This window comes from Panthera uncia (genome assembly GCF_023721935.1).
Source record: "Panthera uncia isolate 11264 chromosome C1 unlocalized genomic scaffold, Puncia_PCG_1.0 HiC_scaffold_3, whole genome shotgun sequence".
Classification (NCBI taxonomy): domain Eukaryota; kingdom Metazoa; phylum Chordata; class Mammalia; order Carnivora; family Felidae; genus Panthera; species Panthera uncia.
In genome coordinates, this window is record NW_026057584.1 from 73,124,477 (window position 1) to 73,132,166 (window position 7,690).

The 7,690-nt window shown below is 41.5% G+C and overlaps 1 long non-coding RNA gene across 1 annotated transcript; it reads left to right on the top strand.

Moving 5' to 3' along the window:
* The first annotated feature begins 4,606 nt into the window (after positions 1-4,606).
* LOC125911607 (uncharacterized) lies at positions 4,607-6,259 on the top strand. Its single transcript, XR_007454380.1, has 3 exons — positions 4,607-4,684; positions 5,595-5,691; positions 6,170-6,259. It is a non-coding gene; the product is annotated as an uncharacterized LOC125911607 (long non-coding RNA).
* The last annotated feature ends 1,431 nt before the right edge of the window (positions 6,260-7,690 follow it).

The window sequence follows — 7,690 nt, forward strand, 5'->3', positions numbered from 1 at the left end:
GCTCCATGAACACAGATAGGTGCCCGTCTATCTCATCCACCACTCTGTCCCAGTGCTGAATACATTGTTCGATAAACATGCAGAAAACCATAACCTTAGTCTTTCTTTGCTGAGCAAGCCCCTGCAAGCACCTTTGTCTCTCACCTTTGCTCTTGAGTACCCACCACTGGTTGGAATGCTGTGTTCACAGGTGACTGAATGCTCCATCCCTTTACTTAATGCCTCTCCTCCTTCAGGCTCAATGCAAGCCCTATTTTGGGGGGGGGAGGGAGCATCTCTGGCTTTGGAGACTAGATGTAAGTATGCAAGTGCCCGTTCTTTCACCCTCCAGCTTCCAATCCACCTCTGGTCTTTCTTTCTTTCCAGGCAAGGTTACTTAAACAATAAACAAATGTCTTTGGGGGCACCTGGATGGCTCCATCGATTGAGGATCCAACTTTGGCTCAGGTCGAAGTCGTTCATGAGTTTGAGCCCCGCATCAAGCTAGCTGCTGTCAGAGTAGAGTCCACTTCAGACCCTCTGTTCCGCCTCTCCTGTCTCTTCCCCCCCCCTCAAAAAATAGAAAAAGAAAGGCCTTTAAATTTTTGAGCAATGATTTTCATGCTGTTTTTAACATTTATCTTGTTGTTTTGTAATTATTGATGAACCCATTGTTTGCTTATGTTTACAGGCTCCTTTTCTGAAAAGAAATCATATAATACACAGGGGTGTACATAAATAATACAGGTAAAAATGGAACTGCTCTCATCTGGTTGGGGGAAGGGAAGGGAGGAGAGAGGAGTGGACTGAGGAATAATGCAGAGCCTTCCCAAGTGACCACCACACTCCTAGTCGCCACTCCACTCTGGGAGCCTTTGAGGTACAGTCGACAAACTTTTTGTCCATAGTTTGAAAACTCTGGGCTAGAAGATTGTCTCCTGTGAACTATGGCACTCATTCTACTCCCTTCCATTTTGTATTTACCATGCTATAAACTGGACTAGAAGAATGGAGTATATCATTTTAAACCCAAGACCTGGCACAAAGCCTTCGTCTACTGGTTCACTTGGTGAAAGTTTCTTGGTAATGATCACAGGGCCAAGGTTTCCAGAAATTTTCTTGAGACGGTTCCAGAATCGGACCTGGGGAGAGAAAGGGAAGTTTTGAATTAGGGGGCAGAGGTCATTCTCTTATATCGATGTGCAGTAATGTCAGACAGAGGAGGTTATGCCATTAGGAGTTTTGAAGGACACAGGGGGATTTAGTAGGTTCAGGATGGATTGAGGTGGGGGGCCCAACAAGGCCTGTGAGCGCAATAGCCCACTGTGACCTGAGACAGCCTAAAACCAGAAACAAATGATCACGCTCTGTCTTACATTAATCCCCCAGGGTGGCCTCCTCAGCAAGCTATTCTGGGAAGATAATTGGAACTCGCTAGTTTCCAGGTACCTTGAAGATCAAATCCCAAAAAAATGTGGGCAGTCTCCAAAGCAAAACTTTCCTTGACATTCCCCAGTCTCCATCCCACAGCCCCTATTCTCAGCTCAAGCCTGAACTCTTTTTCAGATCCAGATGAGAAAATGATAACTGCTCTAATTATGTGGGAACCCTGTTCTGGGTAATTGTGCTGGTTTGATTGGTGGCTCCAGTGAGCCGGCTGTTGGTGGGAGCATCCTGCCCTCTGCTGGATATGGCGGGAAGAATGAATGTGCATGGCCTGCGAAGGGATTAATTAGATGGAAAGTTTTTGATTTTATCCGAAAACAAATATGTGCTTGCATGGTGATGAGGTCTAATTAATCAGAGAACACATCCTTTCAATGACATCTGGTTTCTTAGGGGATTTCCAGGTATCCAGGAAAAAAATCATTATCATGTGTACACTTCTTGCTCAGTAAACAGGGATGCAGACATTTGTAAAGAAATGTAAAGAATCAAAGCTGTGTCTCTAATAAGTTTTAAAGTATTCACATGGCCTGATGGGGTAGAAAACACTTCGGGAGTACCATCAGACTGCTTGAGTTTAATTCCGCAAGATAGTAAATCTCTCCAAAACGAAGTCTCTTGTCAGGTGCCAAACCCACTTTGAAATGTTGTTGTGAGGTTGGAGCCAGCTGATCATCTATATGAAAGTACTTTACTGTGCCCACCAGAACTGTGAGATATATATATATATATATATATATATATATATATATAGTACCGGTTCATACAAGAGTATACATACACACATGAGGTTCACACAAAAGTACCAGGCAACACTGTTTGATCATTGACTCTTAGTGAATTCTGAAAATTGACTCTGGGTAAAACTAGAAAACAGATACCAATATTTCAAGTCTAGAGAATGAAAGAAACCTTCCTAAGCATATTGAAAGAAAGCAGGATGTCCTAAAATAATTTCTTGAGAGTGGCTCTGGAGACAGAGCAACTTTTTACTAAGTAGTATTTACCTTCGACTGTCTATCATTATGTTCTGTATAACGCTAAGAATGTCTATATTTCTCACTTTTATAAACAGAAAAATGGCCACGACGAATTCTAAGAATAATTCTTTACAGAAATCCAATCCTTCTCTTTCCTCCTTTCTTCTTTTGTTCTGGGTCCTTCCCTATTCCTCTCCCTCCTGTTCTCCTTCTGTTTGATTTGAAACCAGAAATAAGTTGTTTCCACTAGCATTGTTGTTGCTGTTGAGGGTGAGTCATTTCTTGTCCCCTACAGCAATTGCGTAGGCATGCCTATCCTTTCTTTTCAGTGCCATTATTACCACTGGAGTAGCATATGGTCCCAGCTCTTAAGTCGCTGGTCATCCAAAGGGTGCAAAGCTGAATGACAACGGTGTTTGATAATATAGTAGCTCTTGAATCAAAAATAATTTTAACTGAAAATTTTATTTAATTAATGTTATTCTCTTTATTAGCAACTCCCATTTGTGCTTCCAGATGAAGAGTAAAACCAAGTGTAATTGATCACCTTGCCAGCCTCCATAAGTGCTATATTGATGTTCTGTAGAAAATTTAACTTCATCAAAAATTTAATACTAGCTGCTGAAGATACAAAGGAATAAAATATGATCTCAAAACCTGAGACATTCAAGCTTTAGAGACCTATATAAATAAATATGTGATAAGGTGGTGGTGTGGGAGTTGAGGAAGAAATAACCAAAAGAATTCATCTAATCTTGAAGAATGAAAAATTTTCCAGGTGGGCAAAGTGTGTGTGTGTGTGTGTGTGTGTGTGTGTGTGTGTGTTGGAGTAGGAGGCAGGGGAGCAGCCTTCAAGGCAGAAAGGCAGAGCGTGATATTGTATTATGGACATACGTGCTGTGACAAGAGTAACGGAGGGGGAGGTTGAGGCTGGAAAGGCAGTTTGGGGCCAAATGAAGACCCTATTTAAGGACTAAGATATGGGGCTTGAATCTCACTGAGTTTGTGTGTTAACCTATACGCTTGAGTGGCAGATCAACATTAGACCTCTAATATTTTCTGTCAGTAGGGAAGTGTTTGCTGGGGAGGAAGGATGGGTTTAAAGTGGTGCTATAATTCCCTAGACTTTTAAAATATGTGTAAGTCGCTGACGGAGGAGTGCAACAGCCTCTATGTTCAGCCTCAAAGTGGGTTGAGCTAGTGACTCCCAGGACAGACTAGAATCCTTACTTAACATCTTTAAAACATAAAGGCTTACCTCCCTCTTGATTCATCAGAAAGTCATGCATTTTTTAAAAGCAGTTACCAGACTCTTGTCTAGTTAGTCTTAGATAACCCTATACTCTAAAATATCTGGAATCCATTGCCTGAAGAGAAGGGTTCAGAACTGGCATAAGTCATTTTCTGCATCCCATCAGCCATCTTTTCACATAAAATAAAAAGGAGTCAGGAAAAGACCTGTGGATAATGGCTCTCTGCTTCACCAAATATGCTTGCTCATCTGATTAATCATTTTTAGAAAGCCAGATTATTTATATAAACTGCTTGGTATGATGTTACTGATCTTAACTCTCCTTGTTCGACCACAGTAATTCCATAAACATTGCAAGAGACAAGACTGCTCCCAGTAAAGCTTTGTTTATGTTATCTTAAAAGAAAGCACTTTGAGTTGATATTCCCAATTCCTGTCTTCATAATGCGATTTACAGGTAGCTTAAAAAGTTTTTCTGTTGTGTGTTTGCTCAGCACTTAGCACATTATAGACATTCTGAAGAATGGAACAAATTCCATTAAACAATTTGGACAAACACAAAGCATAAAGAAGCGTATGCAGTGGAGTCTGGTGCTTCGTGCCCCCCACTGCTGCTGTAGGAGCGCAGACCATGTCTGTCTTGTTTGTTCTTCTGCCTCTCATACCCAGCACATAGTTGGTGCTCAATAAATACCTGAGGAATAATGAAACAATGAAGAGAGTCCCTTTTCTCTTCACTTTGCTTGCAGTGGTTACCCTAAGGGCATAATAAAGGAATATTTGCTCCATGACTACTTGGGCTCATGAGTTAATGTTTGCAAAGCGCTTTGAACTTCTTGGGAAAAAGAATGGTGTTTTTGTTGGCATTGTATCATGTTTGCAGTGGCACATGAATTACTCCTCCTTCTCTTCCTCCAGCTGCTCGCACTGTGCCCTCCCCCAGCTCCATGCCAGGCCAGCATCTCGCAGAGGACAGCTGCACGGGTCTTCCTGCCTTCCTCCAGCCACCTCCAGCCCTACAGGAGAGGTAGGGACAGAGCAAACGCTGGAAAGATTTCTTTCAGGCTTCCTTAAGACACTCTGGGGAAATGGAATTGGGGTTGATCCTAATGACCTTTAGAGCAAATAGTGTATAGAGGGCTTCCCAGCCATGGAAGGAGCTGTTAGGGCAGACAGGCTGACCCATGGGGACTAGATTCTGAAGGAGAACTAGAGGATGTCATACAGGCGACTGGGAGAATGTGCCAACATGGGTGGTTTCTTTAATGTATGTAGTTTTAAACACATAATACAAAGCCTTGACAAGTCACTGGCAGAAAATACAGTTGCATTACAAGGAACTCATAGGGCAAATCAGATATCTTCTGTATGGGTACATTTCAACTGTCGTGACCACTTTCTCCATAATATTTAAATATTTGAGAGTGGCAAATAAAGGAGTTGTATCTCAATAGATACAGGCTTCAATGTTTTCCCATGTGTTTATGACTATAAAAATTGCCTTTATTTCTAGGAACTCGATCATTAAGCAGTTCAAGTGTGATCTGGGAAACAAAAGGTTTTTGTGTTTGTGTTTTGTTTTATTAAGAATGGCTGTCCTTTATGAACAAATTCAAGAAAAAGAGGTTTGGGTTTTTTGTTTGGGTGTTTTTGTTTTGAGGTTACAATATATTAACTCTCAGCTGATCACACACAACAAACATCTCAAAGTAATTCAGGGAGAGCCGGTTACAAGCAGAAAAACCAAATTGAGTATCAGCGGCAGAGTTTGCCTTAAAGGAAGGAACAGGTCCTATTTTCCACAACTTTGAAGTGACTTGTTTTCCAAAGCAAATCATGAGGTTTTCTCTGTGTGTGGAAAATTTTCCATAATACATATTCATATGCTGGTTGCTGTACATGTAGCAAATTTGCTCTCTCTTTCTATTGTTCCTAAGGACTGGAAACAAATGTTATGTGGACAAAAACTAACATGGTTCCCTGTTAAAAAGACCACACAAACGATGTCTGTCTTGCTTCAAAGAAAAAACTGAGGTAAGTCTGGGTTTAGCTGACAGCACTAAATAAACCAAAAGTCTTCGATTTTGTTTTAAGAAACTATGGAAGGAAACTTCTCTCCAATTAAATTAGACTTATTAATCTGAAAACAAACACAAGCTGAGTATATTTTGTGGTTAGGTTATAGTAAGCAGCATTTGAAACTCTGAGACCTCAGTGTCCCCATAGAAGCCACCCGTGAAACATTTATTTGGGGGTGACTCCAGATAAGAAATGGTTTCTTCTCCCACTTGATTCATTATAAAATAAAGAGCCATGATTTCCCATTTGTTTGGGGCTTGAAAATCACATAGGTATTATTGAATTGTTACGGGTTTTTTTTCCCATCTCTTTATTTGTGAGGTATTTGAAACTAGACAGTTTGCCCAGGTCCTAAAATAAACACACGGGATCCCCCTTCAGGAAAGAGGAGAAGGGCGGTATGAATCAGGATGAGATCAAATTTCTTTTTCAGAACGTCAGTGTCCTGTGGTATTGCATGGAGCTGTAAATTCATGTAGAGCAGACGGCAGGCAACCTCATGTGGCCTGGCTTGGAGACCAGGAGGAATCACTGTCTGAGATTTGCCAACCAAAGTTCTATGGTAAGTTTGAGTTTGCAACGCGCGGGTTGATTCTCCTCTTGTGTTATTTTCTTGGGGACGGGGCGGGGAGGAAGCCAACAAGATTGAACGAAGTGTTGTATATTAAGATAAATAAAATATTGAGGGAATTATTACTGGGAAGTCCTTAGTCAAGTGTTTAGTGAGTAAGCTGATTGGCTCTTTGGGGTTTCTTTCCTAAATATTTTGGGCTTCTACTTGCTGTTACTCGGTCTCTCTTTTTTGTTCTTGTTGTTCTTGTCACTAGATCTCTTCTACTTTTTCTTATATTATAGGGTCAGCAGATTTGGTGGTGGGAATGTGTTCTGTAAAAGGCAGATGTGGTGTTTGTGACATGCGTGCTATTTTTGGTAACAGCTAGAAAGGTCCAATAAATACAGGAGTGTGACATTATGGCCAGGAAAAGGGAAAAGAGTAGAGAATGGCCTGGAAAGTTGAAAGCTCTTATTAAGAGAAAGGAAAAAGCTGGTGAGAAGCCAAGTTTAAACTGGCTAAGCACTAGAGCTCAAACATGGTATCCTAATGATGAAGGCAGAGCAAAGCAGCTCATGGAAACTCTCTCTCTTTGTGTGTGTGTGTGTTTAGGGAAAAGAATTAGGTATTTTCTTATCTATATATACACTAGTCTTTCTAAGGACAGAAGCTCTGTCCTTAGCTCCGTATCATCTGCAAAGAATAAACAATCAAACATTTATTGAACAAAAATCAATCTCTCTTTGTAGCTGCTACAAAACAAACAAACAAACAAGAAACAAGTCAGCAAGCCAATTGCTTTCAGGTACTTTCTGTGTGATGGGCCTGAATAAAGTAAGCAGAACTCAGACAGAGGCAGCTGAAACCCAATCAAATAATTTGTCCGTCAAAAGGTGATCAGTGAGTGTATCATCAAGAATTCCCTCAAACCCGTCATTACGGCAGTCACACTTTTGGGTTAGGCCACCAGGGGGCAGGGCTTTGCCTCCAGGAAAGGTTTGTTTAAAGGACAGTTGGCATCAAAAACACAGGGCAGTGGATCTCAAACTTTTTCAAGTATGACAAGTGTTCGAGTCCTGGTTCCTGGGTCTTACCTGTAGTGATTCTGATTCAGCCAGTCAGGGTGGGGTGGTGGGGGAATATCCCTGGGGATCTTCATTTTGTAAAAGATGCAGAAAATGTGTGGGGTTTCTCTAGCTTGTTAACCTCATGAGAAGACTGTTCAGAGCCCGCCAGGAGCCTGGCTGTGAGAGAGACTCATAGCAGTTGAGATGAAGAAGCCATGCCTTTGTCACACACACCTGGGTTTGAATCCTCTGTGGCGGTGGGCAAAGTGCTTTTCTTGTTGGAAATTCAGGTTCCTCCTTTTTGAGGACGGCCATCTTGTCTACCTCCAGGGGT